The sequence below is a fragment of the Lepisosteus platostomus genome, unplaced genomic scaffold (genome assembly GCF_059453375.1).
Source record: "Lepisosteus platostomus isolate fLepPlt1 unplaced genomic scaffold, fLepPlt1.hap1 Scaffold_222_H1, whole genome shotgun sequence".
Lineage (NCBI taxonomy): Eukaryota > Metazoa > Chordata > Actinopteri > Semionotiformes > Lepisosteidae > Lepisosteus > Lepisosteus platostomus.
Window position 1 is genome coordinate 1 of NW_028291603.1, and position 17,979 is coordinate 17,979.

Here is a 17,979-nt window from a genome sequence, read left to right on the forward strand (position 1 = left end):
CTCACCTTCACCTCCTCCCACCACTCTCCTACTGACCCGTACAGACACTGCAAGGACAGCCACTGTGATAGTTTCTCCTTGTAGCGGGAGACTACCCCCTCGTTCTCTAGCAGCTTTGTGTTGAGTTTCCAGATGCCTGGGCCAAAGCCCTGGAGTTCCACTCTACGACCTAAAGCCTGATGATCTGAGAAGAAGACAGGCTGAAGAGTGACCCCAACAACTTTCACTCTCTCTGAGACAAAGCAATAGTCAATTCTGGAGCTGCTATTCCTCCCTGACCATGTATATCCTGCTGTTGTGGGATATATACATCTATATGTGTCTGAGAGTTTAAAGTCTTGAACTAAGTTTTGCAGGGCCAGTGACCTGGAATCCAATTTTATCAGAGAGCTAGACTGCCTGTCTGTGTGCTCTAAGATACAATTAAAATCCCCTCCCACTATCACGTCTGTGCTACATAACAATAGGTGAGAGAGTGCCTTGAGTAGCTCCACCCTTCCTCCCACGTCAGTAGGGCAATACACATTGAATATCCGCAGGTTAATGGTCCCCCATTCCACATCCACACACAGCAACCTGCCATCTATGACCCTCTGAATACTTTTCAATTTGAATGCCCATCCTTTGAAAAGAATGGCCACGCCAGAGGCTCTGTTGTTATTGTCCCCTGACCAAACAGAAAGCCCTTTATCCCACCTATCTTCAAAGCTTTTATACCTCTCTTGATAGGCTAAAGCACACTCCTGCAACATCAACACATCTCCCTCTCTCTGCTGGAGGTAATCAAAGACAGACTGGCATTTAACTCTGTCATTGATACCTCTGGTGTTAAGAGATATTATGTTTAGAGCCATATTACATAAGAAAGTGGAACCAGTCTTTACAAAACACATTTCTCTTCTGTCTCACCTGGTCCCTTCTTCTTTTTCTTTTTCTTCTTACCAATTTCCTGCCAGCCATCCTCTGAATGAGCCTTCATCAGGGTGGCAGCAGTAAAAGCATTCACGGAGTCCATTTCAAGGAAGGGGGTAGAGGGAGGGGTGGAGGGGTTCCAGCTGTTCCCATCGCCATGCTCTCCTTCCTCCTCGCTCGGGGAGAAAACAGAGTCATTTTTCCTTTTCCTCAAGTCCAGCTCCTGGGAGCACTGAGGGGAAAGGGGTGCAGCCGATGCACCAGTCTCCTCTTCCCCCTCACCAACCATTTGCTGCAGATCCTCTGTGATGGACTGGATGGAGGAGAGGAGGGCATCTGTAGCACTTGCAGAGTCTGAGAAAAGCAGCTCCGCTGAATCCTGGGTATCGTCGCTGGACCCGCTCCACCGGGGGGCCCCACACTGGCCCTCGTTCTGAGGAGCAGGAGTGGGGGAGGGGTCCTCGCTGTTCTCGGGGGTTTTCAAACCCTCGTGCTTGTCTGGTGCAGTCTGTTGTGGGGGCGTAGTGGATTTCTCTTCCACCGGCCCCGGAACCACAGCAGGGCAGATCCTGGCTGGAGGCTGAGACTTTATCAAACAAGGGTTCTTTGTTTGACTTGTTGTTTGCTTTGGCTTTTCGGGCCGGTTTGGCTGAAACAAGCACTGCCTCATCCTTTCTCATTTTGAGTTTATTGGCGTAGGCATGAGGGCAGTTTATAAAAACGTGTCCTTCCAAGCCAAGTAAATTGCACTTTGGCAGCATTGAACAGTCAGAGGCTAAATGTCCCTGTTTGCCACAGGTCTTGCAGCATTTCACAGTGCAGGGCGATGCCAGGTGTCCCACAGCGCCAACACACCTTTGGTTGTCCCACATAAAAAACATAGCCATTGCAGGCGCCCAGCCAGATTGTAGAGGGCAGGTGCCTTAAGCCTCCATTTATATTGTCCGGTAGCAAGCGAACCTCGAATTTCCTTGCTCCTGCTTTTATACCGTCAACATATCTAACCTCAGTTCCATGGTGGACGGTGCAGTACTGGTTAAGCCAGGTGTGAATGTCCTCCGTCTTTTTTGAAGGTACAGGCATTGAGCATTGGTGGTTCAGTGTTAGAATTCTCGCCTGCCACGCGGGAGGCTTGGTTTTGATTCCCAGCCAATGCAGTGGCTTTTGCAACTCGCAACTGAAAACCCACTGAAGCTAAGCGGGTGTGAGCTAGGTCAGTACCCGGATGAGGGTGAGCTACAGGGAAAAACAAAGCTTCCAGCTGGAAGCGGTGTTAATGGTGCCGGCGGGGGGGCGCTCACCCTGAGGTCTGTGCGGGTCCCAATGCCCCAGTATAGTGACGGAGATGCTGTGTTGTAAGAGGGCGCTGTCTTTTGGATGAGATGTAAAACCGAGGTCACAGCGCTCTGTGTTCATTAAAAATGACCACCAAAACCTTTGACAAAAGCTCTTGGTAATTGATGGTCTTCAAAAATGCTTCTCCTTTAGGTACATTTTAAATCAGCTGAAAAATGCTGTGAAATGGGGGGCATTTCAGGCCAGTGTAGGATTTTGGTTACAAGAACCATGAAAGTGCACAAGAAAGCCCGTACACTGAATTACACGGCTTTCTATTCAAAAGAGGACAAAAGAAATTCCCTGAGTTCGATTTTTTGCAGCACTGAGAGGGGCACTGTTGCGAGGCCAGTTAGCTCAGTTGGTTAGAGCGTGGTGCTAATAACGCCAAGGTTGTTGGGTCCGGCCGTCTGATTGGCGTTCTTTTCTTTGGGGGGCGGGAAGTGTCCGGCCGCAGGGGATCTTGGGACCTTGCCTGCATAGCAGCTTCCCAGAGTGCGTCGTTTCCGGCACAGTGTGGCCGGGTGTTTTCCGAGTTATCGCACGGATTGGTCACGCTCGCAAGCCGTGAGCCGCAGGCGATGAGCCCGGAGCTGAACGGGCCCCACTGGCTAGTTTGTAAGGCCAGGTGCATTGCCAACCACGACCGGCAGCGCAGAGGCTTTGAAGGCGGCCTGGGCTCCTGCAGCTGTGCAACCACGCACTCTGGTTTCTCTTCATCTTGTACAAATCTTTTGCCTTTTACTAAAGATTTCCGTGGAGAGGAGCATGAATGAGTTCCATGCAATTTTTGTGCTTCCCTGCCTTCGGGTGGGGCGCAGCCTGGCTGGTCAAAGAGAGAAAACAAAAACGCCCGCAATCGGTCTTGTTATGGCGATTGTGGCAGTCTGCTCCGCGAGTCCTCGGTCTCCATCCGTCTGATTGGCGCTCTTTTCTTTGGGGGTTGGGAAGTGTCCGGCCGCAGGGGATCTTGGGACCTCGCTTTGCATAGCGGCTTCCCAGAGTGCGTCGTTTCCGGCACAGTGTGGCCGGGTGTTTTCCGAGTTATCGCACGGATTGGTCACGCTCGCAAGCCGTGAGCCGCAGGCGATGAGCCCGGAGCTGAACGGGCCCCACTGGCTCGTTTGTAAGGCCAGGTGTATTGCCAACCACGACCGGCAGGGCAGAGGCTTTGAAGGCGGCCTGGGCTCCTGCAGCTGTGCAGCCGCGCACTCTGGTTTCTCTTCATCTCGTACAAATCTTTCGCCTTTTACTAAAGATTTCCGTGGAGAGGAGCATGAATGCGTTCCATGCAATTTTTGTGCTTCCCTGCCTTCGGGTGGGGCGCAACCTGGCTGGTCAAAGAGAGAAAACAAAAACGCCCGCAATCAGTCTTGTTATGGCGATTGTGGCAGTCTGCTCCGCGAGTCCACGGTCTCCGGCCGTCTGATTGGCGCTCTTTTCTTTGGGGGGCGGGAAGTGTCCGGCCGCAGGGGATCTTGGGACCTCGCTTTGCATAGCGGCTTCCCAGAGTGCGTCGTTTCCGGCACAGTGTGGCCGGGTGTTTTCCGAGTTATCGCACGGATTGGGCACGCTCGCAAGCCGTGAGCCGCAGGCGATGAGCCCGGAGCTGAACGGGCCCCACTGGCTAGTTTGTAAGGCCAGGTGCATTGCCAACCACGACCGGCAGCGCAGAGGCTTTGAAGGCGGCCTGGGCTCCTGCAGCTGTGCAGCCACGCACTCTGGTTTCTCTTCATCTCGTACAAATCTTTCGCCTTTTACTAAAGATTTCCGTGGAGACGAGCATGAACGAGTTCCATGCAATTTTTGTGCTTCCCTGCCTTCGGGTGGGGAGCAGCCTGGCTGGTCAAAGAGAGAAAACAAAAACGCTCGCAATCGGTCTTGTTATGGCGATTGTGGCAGTCTGCTCCGCGAGTCCTCGGTCTCCGGCCGTCTGATTGGCGCTCTTTTCTTTGGGGGTTGGGAAGTGTCCGGCCGCAGGGGATCTTGGGACCTCGCTTTGCATAGCGGCTTCCCAGAGTGCGTCGTTTCCGGTACAGTGTGGCCGGGTGTTTTCCGAGTTATCGCACGGATTGGTCACGCTCGCAAGCCGTGAGCCGCAGGCGATGAGCCCGGAGCTGAACGGGCCCCACTGGCTAGTTTGTAAGGCCAGGTGCATTGCCAACCACGACCGGCAGCGCAGAGGCTTTGAAGGCGGCCTGGGCTCCTGCAGCTGTGCAGCCACGCACACTGGTTTCTCTTCATCTCGTACAAATCTTTCGCCTTTTACTAAAGATTTCTGTGGAGAGGAGCATGAATGAGTTCCATGCAATTTTTGTGCTTCCTTGCCTTCGGGTGGGGCGCAGCCTGGCTGGTCAAAGAGAGAAAACAAAAACGCCCGCAATCGGTCTTGTTATGGCGATTGTGGCAGTCTGCTCCGCGAGTCCACGGTCTCCGGCCGTCTGATTGGCGCTCTTTTCTTTGGGGGGCGGGAAGTGTCCGGCCGCAGGGGATCTTGGGACCTCGCTTTGCATAGCGGCTTCCCAGAGTGCGTCGTTTCCGGCACAGTGTGGCCGGGTGTTTTCCGAGTTATCGCACGGATTGGGCACGCTCGCAAGCCGTGAGCCGCAGGCGATGAGCCCGGAGCTGAACGGGCCCCACTGGCTCGTTTGTAAGGCCAGGTGTATTGCCAACCACGACTGGCAGGGCAGAGGCATTGAAGGCGGCCTGGGCTCCTGCAGCTGTGCAGTCACGCACTCTTGTTTTTCTTCATTTCGTACAAATCTTTCGCCTTTTACTAAAGATTTCCGTGGAGAGGAGCATGAATGAGTTCCATGCAATTTTTGTGCTTCCCTGCCTTCGGGTGGGGCGCAGCCTGGCTGTTCAAAGAGAGAAAACAAAAACGCTCGCAATCGGTCTTGTTATGGCGATTGTGGCAGTCTGCTCCGCGAGTCCACGGTCTCCGGCGTCTGATTGGCGCTCTTTTCTTTGGGGGGCGGGAAGTGTCCGGCCGCAGGGGATCTTGGGATCTCACTTTGCATAGCGGCTTCCCAGAGTGCGTCGTTTCCGGCACAGTGTGGCCGGGTGTTTTCCGAGTTATCGCACGGATTCGGCACGCTCGCAAGCCGTGAGCCGCAGGCGATGAGCCCGGAGCTGAACGGGCCCCACTGGCTCGTTTGTAAGGCCAGGTGTATTGCCAACCACGACCGGCAGGGCAGAGGCTTTGAAGGCGGCCTGGGCTCCTGCAGCTATGCAGCCACGCACTCTGGTTTCTCTTCATCTCGTACAAATCTTTCGCCTTTTACTAAAGATTTCCGTGGAGAGGAGCATGAATGAGTTCCATGCAATTTTTGTGCTTCCCTGCCTTCGGGTGGGGCGCAGCCTGGCTGGTCAAAGAGAGAAAACAAAAACGCCCGCAATCGGTCTTGTTATGGCGATTGTGGCCGTTTGCTCCGCGAGTCCACGGTCTCCGGCCGTCTGATTGGCGCTCTTTTCTTTGGGGGTTGGGAAGTGTCCGGCCGCAGGGGATCTTGGGACCTCGCTTTGCATAGCGGCTTCCCAGAGTGCGTCGTTTCCGGCACAGTGTGGCCGGGTGTTTTCCGAGTTATCGCACGGATTGGGCACGCTCGCAAGCCGTGAGCCGCAGGCGATGAGCCCCGAGCTGAACGGGCCCCACTGGCTCGTTTGTAAGATCTGCGGCAGATCGTGTAAAGACGTTCAACTTTGTAACTACTGCACCCACAGGAAGCAGAATAAATTCCTCTTTCAAACTGTCAAAGGTTTGCTTTGCGAACGCTGCAGGACATCGCACAATCTGTTTTGAACGGGGACAAACGATTTCTTATGAGGCGCAGTAAGTACAGACGTTTAAAAAGCTCCACTCATGCCGACGATGCAGCATGAAGAAGCGCAACCTAACGTTTGACAGACAAAAGCCTGGCGCCGCTACGAGCAATATGAAATCAAACTGACAGCACACAGCGTTTCGCGCTGACTCAAAAGTGATCTCGACAGACGCTGTTCTCTGCATAACGCTGAAAGAGCTAAAGAGTGTTTCTGTTGAGACGTAACAAGCTTGTTTCTTTCTACCATGATGTTACCATGACAAAATCTGTCTTTAAACACCTTGCTCAGTCTCTGACGAGACTGTCAAGAATTGCTTTCGCTAATTGTATTGCAAACCGGCGGAAGCGGGGTATTGGGAAAAGTTTTCAACTAGCAATAATCGCGCATCGGCTAAACCTCAAAGGCTACGATACTGCCACTGCGCAAAGCTGACGGTTGCCAGGCAACCGCGTGGATCCTATGGAAATCGTTATCAATCGTCTCATGGCATGTCGTTGCTGTAACGCTTCATATTTGCGGCCGGACACTTCCCGCCCCCCAAAGAAAAGAGCGCCAATCAGACAGGCGGAGACCGAGGACTGGCAAAGCAGACAGCCACAGTCGCCGTAATAAGAGCGATTGTGAGCGGTTTTGTTTTCTCTCTTTGACCAGCCCAGCTGCGCCCCACCCGAAGGCAGGAAAGCACAAAAATTGTATGGAACTCATTCATGCTCCTCTCCATAGAAATCTTTAGTAAAAGGCAAAAGATTTGTACGAGATGAAGAGAAACCAGAGTGCGTGGCTGGACAGCTGCAGGAGCCCAGGCTGCCTTCAAGGCCTCTGCCCTGCCGGTCGTGGTTGGCAATGCACCTGGCCTTACAAACGAGCCAGTGGGGCCCGTTCAGCTCCGGGCTCATCGCCTGCGGCTCTCGGCTTACCTGGCAGGGGAGATACCTTGATCAGCCTGTAGTTGGAGTAGTTGGATTGTTTTCTTGTTTTGTGGAAGCAGTGTTTGTTTTGCAGTTTGAGATGGCAACCTTTGGATCCCGCAAGAATGCTGTACATTTTGAGCTTTTGGATGACCTCTTCATGGATCGTATGCAGTTCAGCAGAAAAGTGTTACAGAAGGAACTTGGCTTTGAACCTCGGCACTTGGATTTCATCTTCGCTCTCCCAGGTCAGAAAGCATTTGAGGTTGTATTTGCTACCTATCCTCCGTTTGAACAATGCGTGGATGTCTTTGAGGCAAAAAGAGGGAAAGTTCCTGCACTTGAGAAGATCAACTTGCAGCCTCTGACACAGAGAGAGAGGAAAACGGTGCATGTTGTTATGTTCTCGGAACTGGCAAAGACGGAGGACATTCACATCTGGCTTAACCAGTACTGCACCGTCCACCATGGAACTGAGGTTAGAGATGTTGACGGTATAAAAACAGGAGCAAGGAAATTCGAGGTTCGCTTACTACCGGACAATGTAAATGGAGGCTTAAGGCACCTGCCCTCTACAATCCGGCTGGGCGCCTGCAATGGCTATGTTTTTTATGTGGGACAACCAAAGGTGTGTCGGCGCTGTGGTGCTGTGGGACACCTGGCATCGTCCTGCACTGTGAAATGCTGCAAGACCTGTGGCAAACAGGGACATTTAGCCTCTGACTGTTCAATGCTGCCAAAGTGCAATTTATGTGGCTCGGAAGGACACGTTTTTAAGAACTGCCCTCACGCCTACGCCAATAAACTCAAAATGAGAAAGGATGAGGCAGTGCTTGTTTCAGCCAAACCGGCCCGAAAAGCCAAAGCAAACAACAAGTCAAACAAAGAACCCTTGTTGGACAAAGAGTCTCAGCCTCCAGCCAGGATCAGTCCTGCTGTGGCTCCGGGGCCGGTGGAAGAGAAATCCACTACGCTCCCACAACCGCAGACTGCACCAGACAAGCACGAGGGTTTGAAAACCCCCGAGAACAGCGAGGACCCCTCCCCCACTCCTGCTCCTCAGAACGAGGGCCAGTGTGGGGCCCCCCGGTGGAGCGGGTCCAGCGACGATACCCAGGATTCAGCGGAGCTGCTTTTCTCAGACTCTGCAAGTGCTACAGATGCCCTCCTCTCCTCCATCCAGTCCGTCACGGAGGATCTGCAACAGCTGGTGGGTGAGGGGGAAGAGGAGACTGGTGCATCGGCTGCACCCCTTTCCCCTCAGTGCTCCCAGGAGCTGGACTTGAGGAAAAGGAAAAATGACTCTGTTTTCTCCCCGAGCGAGGAGGAAGGAGAGCATGGCGATGGGGACAGCTGGAACCCTTCCACCCCTCTTTCTACCCCCTTCCTTGAAATGGACTCCGTGAACGCTTTTACTGCTGCCACCCTGATGAAGGCTCATTCAGAGGATGGCTGGCAGGAAATTGGTAAGAAGAAAAAGAAAGAGAAGGTAACAGGTGAGACCGAAGAGAAATGTGTTTTGTAAAGTCTGGTTCCACTTTCTTATGTAAAATGGCTCTAAACATAATTTCTCTTAACACCAGAGGTATCAATGACAGAGTTAAATGCCAGTCTGTCTTTGATTACCTCCAGCAGAGAGAGGGAGATGTGTTGATGTTGCAGGAGTGTGCTTTAGCCTATCAAGAGAGGTATAAAAGCTTTAAAGATAGGTGGGATAAAGGGCCTTCTGTTTGGTCAGGGGACAATAACAACAGAGCCTCTGGCGTGGCCATTCTTTTCAAAGGATGGGCTTTCAAATTGAAAAGTATTCAGAGGGTCATAGATGGCAGGTTGCTGTGTGTGGATGTGGAATGGGGGACCGTTAACCTGCGGCTAATCAATGTGTATTGTCCTACTGACGTGGGAGGAAGGGTGGAGCTACTCAAGGCACTCTCCCCCCTATTGTTAAGTAGCACAGACGTGATAGTGGGAGGGGATTTTAATTGTATCTTAGAGCACACAGACAGGCAGTCTAGCTCTCCGATAAAATTGGATTCCAGCTCACTGGCCCTGCAAAACTTAGTTCAAGACTTTAAACTCTCAGACACATATAGATGTATATATCCCACAACAGCAGGATATACATGGTCAGGGAGGAATAGCAGCTCCAGAATTGACTATTGCTTTGTCTCAGAGAGAGTGAAAGTTGTTGGGGTCACTCTTCAGCCTGTCTTCTTCTCAGATCATCAGGCTTTAGGGTGTAGAGTGGAACTCCAGGGCGGGACTGTCTTTGGCCCAGGCCTCTGGAAACTCAACACAAAGCTGCTAGAGAACGAGGGGGTAGTATCCCGCTACAAGGAGAAACTATCACAGTGGCTGTCCTTGCAGTGTCTGTACGGGTCAGTAGGAGAGTGGTGGGAGGAGGTGAAGATGAGGACAAAGGCCTTTTTCATGGCTGAGGGAAGGAAGGCTGCTGCCAGACGGAGAGGAGTGCTAGCCAGGAAACAGAGGCAGCTGCAGCGTCTCTACACGATGCTGCACAGTGGCTTCGATGTGCTCGAGGATATCACCCTTTTAAAAAAGGACATCCGGAGCATAGCCGAAGAAAGTAGTCGAGGAGTGCTGTTAAGAGGCAGAGTGCAGTTCTTGGAAGAAAATGAGAAGTGTACTCGCTTCTTTTTCAGGAAAGTGGTAGGCTCCAAGTCTGTCATGGAAAGTGTAGTTGATGAGGAGGGACGAGAGAGAACAGAGCCGAGTGCTATCCTCTCCTGCACCGAGGCCTTCTACTCAAGACTGTACAGCTCTACAGAGCTAAAGGATGAAGAAATTCATTTTTTTACCTCAAAGCTAGAAAACGTTTTGAGTGAAGAAGATAGGGAAGTACTTGAGAGGGATTTGACAGTAGAAGAGCTGAGACAGGCGATGGAGAGCTTACAGAAGGGGAAAACTCCAGGTGCTGACGGGCTCCCTAAAGAATTTTATTGCACCTTTTGGGATCTGCTTCAGGATCCGCTACTGCTCCTATTCGAGGAAAGCTATAAGACAGAATTGCTGCCTGACTCCTTAAGGGAAGGCACTATCTCTCTCTTGTTTAAGAAAGGAGCAAAAAATGACATAAAGAACTGGAGACCCTCAGCCTGTTAGGCTTGGACACTAAGATCCTGTCCAAAGCCCTTTTCCTGCACCTACAAAATGTAGTGGCCTCACTGGTAGGGAAAGAACAGACTTGTGGGATAGCAGGACGCCTGATGAGCGACAACCTGGCCTTGTTGAGGGATGTCTGTCTGTACTCTGAGGATCGCTCCCTCCCTCTTTGCATTTTAGGTGTAGACCTAGAAAAGGCCTTTGACCGCCTAAACCGGCAGTACTTAACATCGGGACTTGAGCACATGAAGTTTGGCCCCATCATGAGAAAGTGGATTAACCTGCTGTACACAGGTAGCAACAGCAGAGTCATGGTTAATGGCAATAGATCACGCCCCTTTGAAGTCTGTTCAGGGGTGAGGCAGGGCTGCCCATTATCCCCCTTGTTATGCGTTTTGGCTATGGAGCCCTTAGCCTGTGCCTTGCGCCAGGATCAGGCCATTAATGGGATACCAGTGCCTGGAAGTGGGGGAGGAGAGGTAAAGACATCTCTATACATGGATGACGTCACCCTGCTCCTCTCTGACAATGCCTCAATTAGCAGAGCTCTGCAGTGCTGTGATCGTTTCTCTTTGGCTTCCTCCGCAAAAATTAACACATCTAAGAGTGAGATTTTTTATCAGAACTGGAGGGAGCCAAAAGAAGGACATGATCTCAGGCTGCAAGAGAAGATAATTAATTTACAGGTGCCATTCCCCGGCATTGTGGCCATTGTCGGTGCTCACACGCGATAAGATAAGGCGGAGGAGAGCGGGGCATGCCCAGCGCCAGACATTCAAGGAGGGGGCAGTGTGAGGTGAGGTGAGGTGAGGTGAGGTGCGACACGCCGGAGCCCCGACGCAGCTAATGCAGAGCAACTGTTGGACTGGCATCGAAAGGACGTGTGCGCACGGAGCGAGCCTTCCCTGCGGCGGAGCGCGGGAACTTTCTCCCACCTCCCGCTGCAGGAGTTGTGTGCGCTGCAGCGGTGCCGAGAGAAAAGCACAGAAGGCAGCAGGCTCTGGAGAGCAGGTAAGAGACGGAGCCTTGTGGGCAGGCGAGCAGGCCCGTTTTTTGGAAATTGCTGAAAAGGTTTGTTCGGTGTGTGGCAGGCGCACGTCGCGAGCTTGCGTGGCGATCTGCCGGTCTGGAGTTATGCAAATGAGGCCGAATTGCATCCCGGGACATGCTGCGAATGCGCAATGGCGACTGCAGATGTGTAGGAAACGGCGCGCTCGTTTTCTCGTTTTGCCCACACTTTTGAGTGTTAGTGTGGCGTGTGAGTGTGCGAAAGAGTGGGCCCAGCAGGAGGCGGTGGCGTGCGGGGTGAGGAGGTGGCCTAGGCTGCGCAATTTGTGCTGTGGGTGCGGGCCTCTTGCAACTTGGTTTATTTGGTTTATTTATGGTTCGCATAAATAAAACCGGAAAAGAGGAATTTATTCTGCTTCCTGTGCGTGCAGTAGTTACAAAGTTGAACGTCTTTACACGATCTGCTGCAGTTTTCAGTGGGCGGGCTTTGTCAGATGGCTTTTAAAAACGCACTGTGTTTCGGCTCGGGAAACATCATGAGAAGTGTCCTGCATGTTTTCAGTGTATAGCTGTCTTTTAACGCATACAGAATTCATTCAAAATCATTGATTTCTCCAATTAACAAGGGTCCCTTAAAGGATGAGTCAAAGTAACGTCTAATCGGATTAGTTTCCTTTGAGCTGGTTCAGAGTTTGCTCAAGAGTTTACCTTTCACAGATGCGCAAAGAAGAATGTTGGGGGTGCATGCTTCAAGGCGCCTTACAGCTGTAGGGAGTGATTCGAGACGATTCGTGGCGTGTGCTCGTTCCCATATACCGTACGCCCCGGGGTGCAGTGCTAGGATGACGTACAATACTGCTTGGGCACGTAACGGCGTTATATGCAAGTGCGGGACGTGAGGGTTTTCGTTTGTTCGTTTTGTTTTGCTCTGCTTTGCTTTGTTCCGTGGTCAAGAGGCGTAAGGTAAGTTGTAATCCAGGGAGAACACTGGTGGCAAACAGTCCAAGGTGAGAGGTGAGGTCCAAAGTCGAAAAGGCAGAAGGGGAGTCCAATATCCAGAATAAAAGAAGTAATGGAAAAAACGCCAGGTAGAGCTCTCAAGGAGTAGACTCAATACCAGCGGGAAGCAGGTAAAGATGGTAAAAATAGCACTGCGTACCGCACGGTGGAGTGTGTGCAGGTGGGTTAACTCGTGCGGCGGCGTTTGTTAATAATCACCCGCTGCTGGTGCTGATTAGATTGCTTAAGAGTTGGTCTTAACTGCCTGGCGGTCATGACAAGCTCCTCTTTAAGCTGTGGTTTAGTTTTGCATTCATGTGTTTCTAGAGCAGTTATTTATGGGGGTGGGTGGGTCTTTCACAGAGGCTCAGGACAAATCCCCTGCATGAAAGTCTACTGTGTGCGTTCAAACAGTCACAGGTCAAGAGCCAGGCAGGAGGACAATGGACAGAAGAAGCAACAAACTAAAAATAAAAGAACGAATATGAAAAAGCCACCATCTTTTTCTTTTTGACATTTTCCGACTTTCATGCAAGCCAGGACAAAGTTGCTCGTAGCTACTTGTGGATTCAAATACTCTATCGAGTGCTTTGATGAGTTTTTGCAATTTGATTGTCGTCCTGTCAGCCTGTTTCTGTTTTTTTTTTCAATCTAGGGATGGAAAGTATGAGGGAAATGATGGAGCAATCAATAACCGCTCCGGAAAAATGGCAGAAAGAAATGGTCCGTCACTAAGGACATTTGTGAAGCAGAGGAGTGACATCACCACAAAGGCGACACATTCTGCTGATGGTTTTGGTGAATAATGATTGAGGCGCGTTAAGAGAAAGGTAGCTGTGTCAGCCTGCGTAGGCTGCAAAGGATCAAGCAAAGGTTTGCTCCATGCTGAAAAGAGAAGAAAAGAAGCACAACGTTTCGACTGTGGAGCCTTCTGCGCCATTTTCTTTAGCGGTGATGATGTTTACATTGGAAAAACTGAGACATGCGTCCCTGGGTGGGCTTGAACCACCAACCTTCTGGTTAATAGCCGAATGCGCTAACCGATTGCACCACAGAGACTGACGGCCGCTTGAGCTCCCTACATTTGCAGGTTTATGGTCAAAGAAAACAATCACTTGCGCTTCTTGCAGCCGGCAATCTTTTTCCACTGACAACCAAGAAATGGATTTCATCTTTCACAAGCTGTATGGATTTCTTCAAAAACAAGTTATTCCAGAAAGGAAATGAATTCTTGCATTAAACTGAACCAAGCTGTACATGTTTGTCTGAAATGAGACATTCGGCACAACAAGACACGGAGAGAGGCACCGCTGGTATTCAGACCCAGGATCGCCTGCTTACTAGGCAGGCACTTTAAGCCACTAGGGAACAGCGCCAGCAGAGCACCGCCCTTTTACAGACACTTGGACACATCTGTGTTCGGTGTGCACTTAACCTGCTCTCTGAGCCCGTTGCCTCCGTCCCATTTAATAGCAGAACTGACGCCAAGAGAAATGATGAGAAATGGCATTTATCGGGCACTTTTCATGTCCAAGGAGCTCAATGCCCTTGACACCTCCCATTCTTTGGCGACACCATTTTTTCTTTTGTTTAATTTCTATACTTATTGATAGAATAAAAACGATATGTCATGTACTGTAAGGGAAATGTCTCTTTTCATGGGGAAAGCTAGCACCAGCAAATGTTGTGTTTAGAAGAAGTGATTTAACATGACACGTGACCTAATTTACCGGAGCAAAAGCTCACCCAGCAAGCCCTGCTTTACTTCTACAGGAGAGAAGTACTGTAGAGTCTGCAAGATGTTCAGCTGGGTAGCTACGTCAGCATGCCTCGGCTGCAAAGGAACAAGTAATAGGTTTATTGCATGCTGAAAAGAGAAGAACGGAAACACAGTGTTTCGGCTGTGAGGTCTTCTCACACCTGAAGAAGCCTCACACCTGTAAAAGGCTCCATGGTTTTCTTTCTTCTCTTTTCAACATGGAATACACCTATTGTCTGCAAGATGTGACAATTTCATGGTGTTTTGGAAGAAAACCTTTTTTCTTTGAATTCAAAATCAATCGGAATTTCAGCACGACACATCAACACTTTTTCTGTTTTAAGGAGATGATATTTTAAACCTGATAAAAATAGTAGGAAACACAAGTTTCTTGCTGTGAAAATGTAGATGGGGAAGTGTACTACTAGTAGCAGTGTAGAGCTCTCTGTGGTTGAGTGCAAGCACATGTTCTATGGGCCAGTAGCGTAATGGATAATGCATCTGACTTCGGATCAGAAGATTGTAGGTTCGAATCCTGCCTGGCTCGTGTGGCTTTTAAACCTCTCAGGTTCCTCGGTAACAGGTTGCTGTCATGTATATGAACTATAGAAAAGCATTTGCCACAACCCGTAAATTAGCACGCAAGTGCGGGCTAGTTAACACAGAACTGTATGGAGATCATCTCCAGCTCCGAGCTCAATTGCAATGAAAAAACATGCAGAACAGAACTGGAGAGCAGCTGAATTTGTGCTCGGTAGGGTGGGGAGGACTCAGCATTGCTATTGTTCTAATTGGCATAAACTGCAGGGAATCTGAATCAGAACATGTCAGTTAGTTCGATCATTGCGTCAATATGTAGGCCACGTTAATATAGAATTATTAGTTTGTCTGTCTCGTCTTTGTATATAGCTGAATGTCCCTGACAATTTCATGTTAGTTTTTAAGAACGACATTGGTGCTAATATATACATATATAGCATATAAGGAACACGTAAAAGTTTAGTCCATGCTGAAAAGATAAGAAAACCGCCACAACGTTTCATCTTGGAATAAATCTTTACTTGTTGTTTTGCAGCCTACCCATTCTGACCTAACTCCTCCCTTGAAATTCCCTAACAGATAAGGGTACGTAACGGCTCATGCGATGCTCAGTTGCAATTTGTCCCAAAACAAACAAGAACAGCAGCTGAGGGTTTGAGTTTGAACATGCACTGTATTAAAGCAGCTTTTATTTCCATTGATAAATGCTAGATATTCCTACAGAGATTCTCCAGGTGTGTAAGCGATTCCTGTTTCTGTTTCTATTTCTGTTTCATATATATAAACAGTATATATATATATGTTACATGTGTCTCTGCAATAGTATAAATGTGTTATACACTATCAGGGGCTGCTTTTTTGGGCACCTCATCTACAACAAGGGATTTTTTTTCATTTATGTTTGTGGACCTTCACCATTTGAGGAAGTGAGTTAGATAAGAAAGTTACAGGTATGGTGAGCAATGACTGACAAAGGCACGTACTGCGTATTCCTTACAGAAGTGTAAGCAATTTGTTCTAAAAAACACCGGCTAAAGTCCAACATCGTTAGCAATCTTATTACTTAAACAGAATTAACATCAATAAACTGTAAGGTGCTGGTACATGCGAGTAGATTTGATCTTCTATTAAACAAAAATGCAATTACAGCTCTAAAAAGGTCAACCTAGACTTCTGTAACAGATCAGTTCAGATCATCGCTGTTCCTCTGACCTTGTGAGTCTTTGGAATTTTAATAATTGTATTTTGCTTGCCTTTCATGTGGTCTGTGTACAAGTCACTGTGGCGTATGCGGTCCTACACAGCCTTGCTATAGATGTGACGAGCCTCCGCTATGTTGCAATGGAGAACAGGTTCAGTAGGGAGCTGCCGAGAAAATTCAGCTGGAAAGCTCATTGCTGAAAAGCATCGGTATCTGTGTCCAGCTGCAAAGCGTCCTTCGTGGGTGCTGAAGAATCGATTTCACAGGCTGCGGGCCCAGACGATTTAGAGTGTTAAAGGTCCCAGCGAAAACGAAACGGCGCTGGTCCTTTTACACGCACGCACGCAACCAAATGCAAAGGACACCGTAGTCAGCAGGATTTGAACCTGCGCGGGGAGACCCCAACAGATTTCAAGTCCGTCACCTTAACCACTCGGCCACGACTACAGCGAGCACCACGGCCGCTGCCTTCTTGCTACAATCGAACAGGGAGTGCGAGGCGGCGGCGGCGGCGGAGGCAACTTTTTTCAAGTTCGCTCTCCGTTTAAGAAACCTTTTACGCCATACGTGCAAGCACACACACACACACCTCAGAGGACTTAAGGGTGGCTTCAAGTTGGAATGATAAAGTCTCCCCGTTCGGACATGAAAACAGAACGTTCTTAGACAGAAAGCAATCAACAACGGAGACATGTGGACGACGATTTTAGTCACTGCACTTTGAATAGCATTTTTACTCCAGTCACAGGAGATGCACCAATGGCCCTTGACCTACGCTCTTACCAATGCCTTGAACATTCAAACAAAACAGCCCTAAAGTCCTGCGGTTTAATATAACGCTGTTACGTGTCGAGGCAGTATTTGACTCCGTCCTACCGTTGAGACACGGGGCGTACAGATGCAGCTATTCAAAACAAGCGGGCGATACCACATTATTTTGCGGTGCGCTTTACGCAGTCTACCACGAGTTACCGTAAATTCTCCTATAAAACCGCAATTAAAATAATAGTATCCGGAATTTCTGCAAGGTGGAGCTAATAAAGCTCAACCTCTCATGTTTGAGCTGTCGCCATCAAAGTCTTTAACGAAGATATTACTAATAGTATTAATAATGAATGACCTTGGACAAGCTGTAAACTCAAAGTAGTGCCCTGGTCCACATTCTTTTTTTCATTGACTGTCTTTGTAAAAGTAACACCACAGCATTTCGCAATCACGCATTTGTTTCCAATCATGCAAAGTACAGTAATTTTTGAGAATCTCCGATTCACCATGCCTTTCACATGCTCATAAAAGAGATTGATTTAGGAACATAAACATATTACTGTATGCAAACTGTACTGTATACAGTATGTATATGTACATGTATATTTAATGTCTTTACTGTGCCCGTTTAAGCATTGAATATTTATATGGAATTTTACCACTGAAGGGAAATCTTAGTACCTGAGCATAAAAAGAATAGGAGCATACTGTAACACGTGTGAAGGCCATAAACGATATTAATTTTGGAACTTAAACATACAGTATATGGCTGGTCTCGGTACTTTAAAGAAAACATACACACCAGTATTCCATTTCTCCCTAAACATTTTAAGCATCGAAGTCTTTAACTAACGTGATACTGGAGTCAACAAGCTCCGGTACAAGAATTTGATTAAAAGGGAATATAATATGGAATCGCGTATTTAAAGAAATTAATAACGATATAATTATACTCATGTACCGCAACACAAGAATTGTTACATAATGTTTTGTAGGGCTTTTTCGACACTCTTTGTGTGACCTTGCTGGTGGTGCTGTGGGTTAGCTTCCTGACTCCTACATCACATGTTGTGTGTTTGAATCCTGCTGGAGCCGTTACTTTTTTTTTTTAATAAACATTTTTTTAAAAAAATACAATGTTTCCCTGGCTCAGAGATTAAATAAAACTTCACTTGCACCAAACAAATTTATATTTCTAATTATCATAACATGATCAAATTTAAGTCATTTTAATAACAATGAATAGTCACCTAGGCGTTACAATATAAACATTTATATTGATTTAAAACCCATAAATAAAGCTGATACTGTTTAGACTTTTAATTATTTAAAACTGTATTACAGCAGCACAATGCACAATGCAACGTAATAATAATAATAATAATAATCATAATAATAATAATCATAATAATAATTGCTTACATTTATATAGCGCTTTTCTGGACACTCCACTCAAAGTGCTTTACAGGCAATGGGGACTCCCCACCAATGTGCAGCATCCACACATAAATCGCTATCTTTGTCTTCCGTGTAATAATGTTCACCTCTCTGTCCAGCAATTTAACAATAGTAATAATAATGAACTTTATTGTATATGGCGCCTT

At 48.6% G+C, this 17,979-nt stretch overlaps 11 non-coding genes across 11 annotated transcripts; 7 read left to right on the forward strand and 4 right to left on the reverse strand.

Moving 5' to 3' along the window:
• The first annotated feature begins 2,947 nt into the window (after positions 1-2,947).
• Positions 2,948-3,064, forward strand: LOC148635781 (U5 spliceosomal RNA). Its single transcript, XR_015932839.1, has one exon. It is a non-coding gene; the product is annotated as a U5 spliceosomal RNA (small nuclear RNA).
• A 391-nt stretch (positions 3,065-3,455) lies between these two features.
• Positions 3,456-3,572, forward strand: LOC148635782 (U5 spliceosomal RNA). Its single transcript, XR_015932840.1, has one exon. It is a non-coding gene; the product is annotated as a U5 spliceosomal RNA (small nuclear RNA).
• Positions 3,573-3,963: 391 nt separating this feature from the next.
• On the forward strand, positions 3,964-4,081 carry LOC148635783 (U5 spliceosomal RNA). The gene has a single exon (XR_015932842.1). It is a non-coding gene; the product is annotated as a U5 spliceosomal RNA (small nuclear RNA).
• A 390-nt stretch (positions 4,082-4,471) lies between these two features.
• On the forward strand, positions 4,472-4,588 carry LOC148635784 (U5 spliceosomal RNA). The gene has a single exon (XR_015932835.1). It is a non-coding gene; the product is annotated as a U5 spliceosomal RNA (small nuclear RNA).
• Positions 4,589-4,979: 391 nt separating this feature from the next.
• LOC148635785 (U5 spliceosomal RNA) lies at positions 4,980-5,096 on the forward strand. Its single transcript, XR_015932841.1, has one exon. It is a non-coding gene; the product is annotated as a U5 spliceosomal RNA (small nuclear RNA).
• Positions 5,097-5,486: 390 nt separating this feature from the next.
• On the forward strand, positions 5,487-5,603 carry LOC148635786 (U5 spliceosomal RNA). Its single transcript, XR_015932833.1, has one exon. It is a non-coding gene; the product is annotated as a U5 spliceosomal RNA (small nuclear RNA).
• A 757-nt stretch (positions 5,604-6,360) lies between these two features.
• On the reverse strand, positions 6,361-6,502 carry LOC148635787 (U4 spliceosomal RNA). Its single transcript, XR_015932838.1, has one exon. It is a non-coding gene; the product is annotated as a U4 spliceosomal RNA (small nuclear RNA).
• Positions 6,503-6,735: 233 nt separating this feature from the next.
• Positions 6,736-6,849, reverse strand: LOC148635788 (U5 spliceosomal RNA). The gene has a single exon (XR_015932834.1). It is a non-coding gene; the product is annotated as a U5 spliceosomal RNA (small nuclear RNA).
• A 6,246-nt stretch (positions 6,850-13,095) lies between these two features.
• Positions 13,096-13,169, reverse strand: trnan-auu (transfer RNA asparagine (anticodon AUU)). Its single transcript has one exon. It is a non-coding gene; the product is annotated as a tRNA-Asn (tRNA).
• Positions 13,170-14,343: 1,174 nt separating this feature from the next.
• trnar-ucg (transfer RNA arginine (anticodon UCG)) lies at positions 14,344-14,416 on the forward strand. The gene has a single exon. It is a non-coding gene; the product is annotated as a tRNA-Arg (tRNA).
• Positions 14,417-15,975: 1,559 nt separating this feature from the next.
• trnas-uga (transfer RNA serine (anticodon UGA)) lies at positions 15,976-16,057 on the reverse strand. Its single transcript has one exon. It is a non-coding gene; the product is annotated as a tRNA-Ser (tRNA).
• Between the last annotated feature and the right edge of the window lie 1,922 nt (positions 16,058-17,979).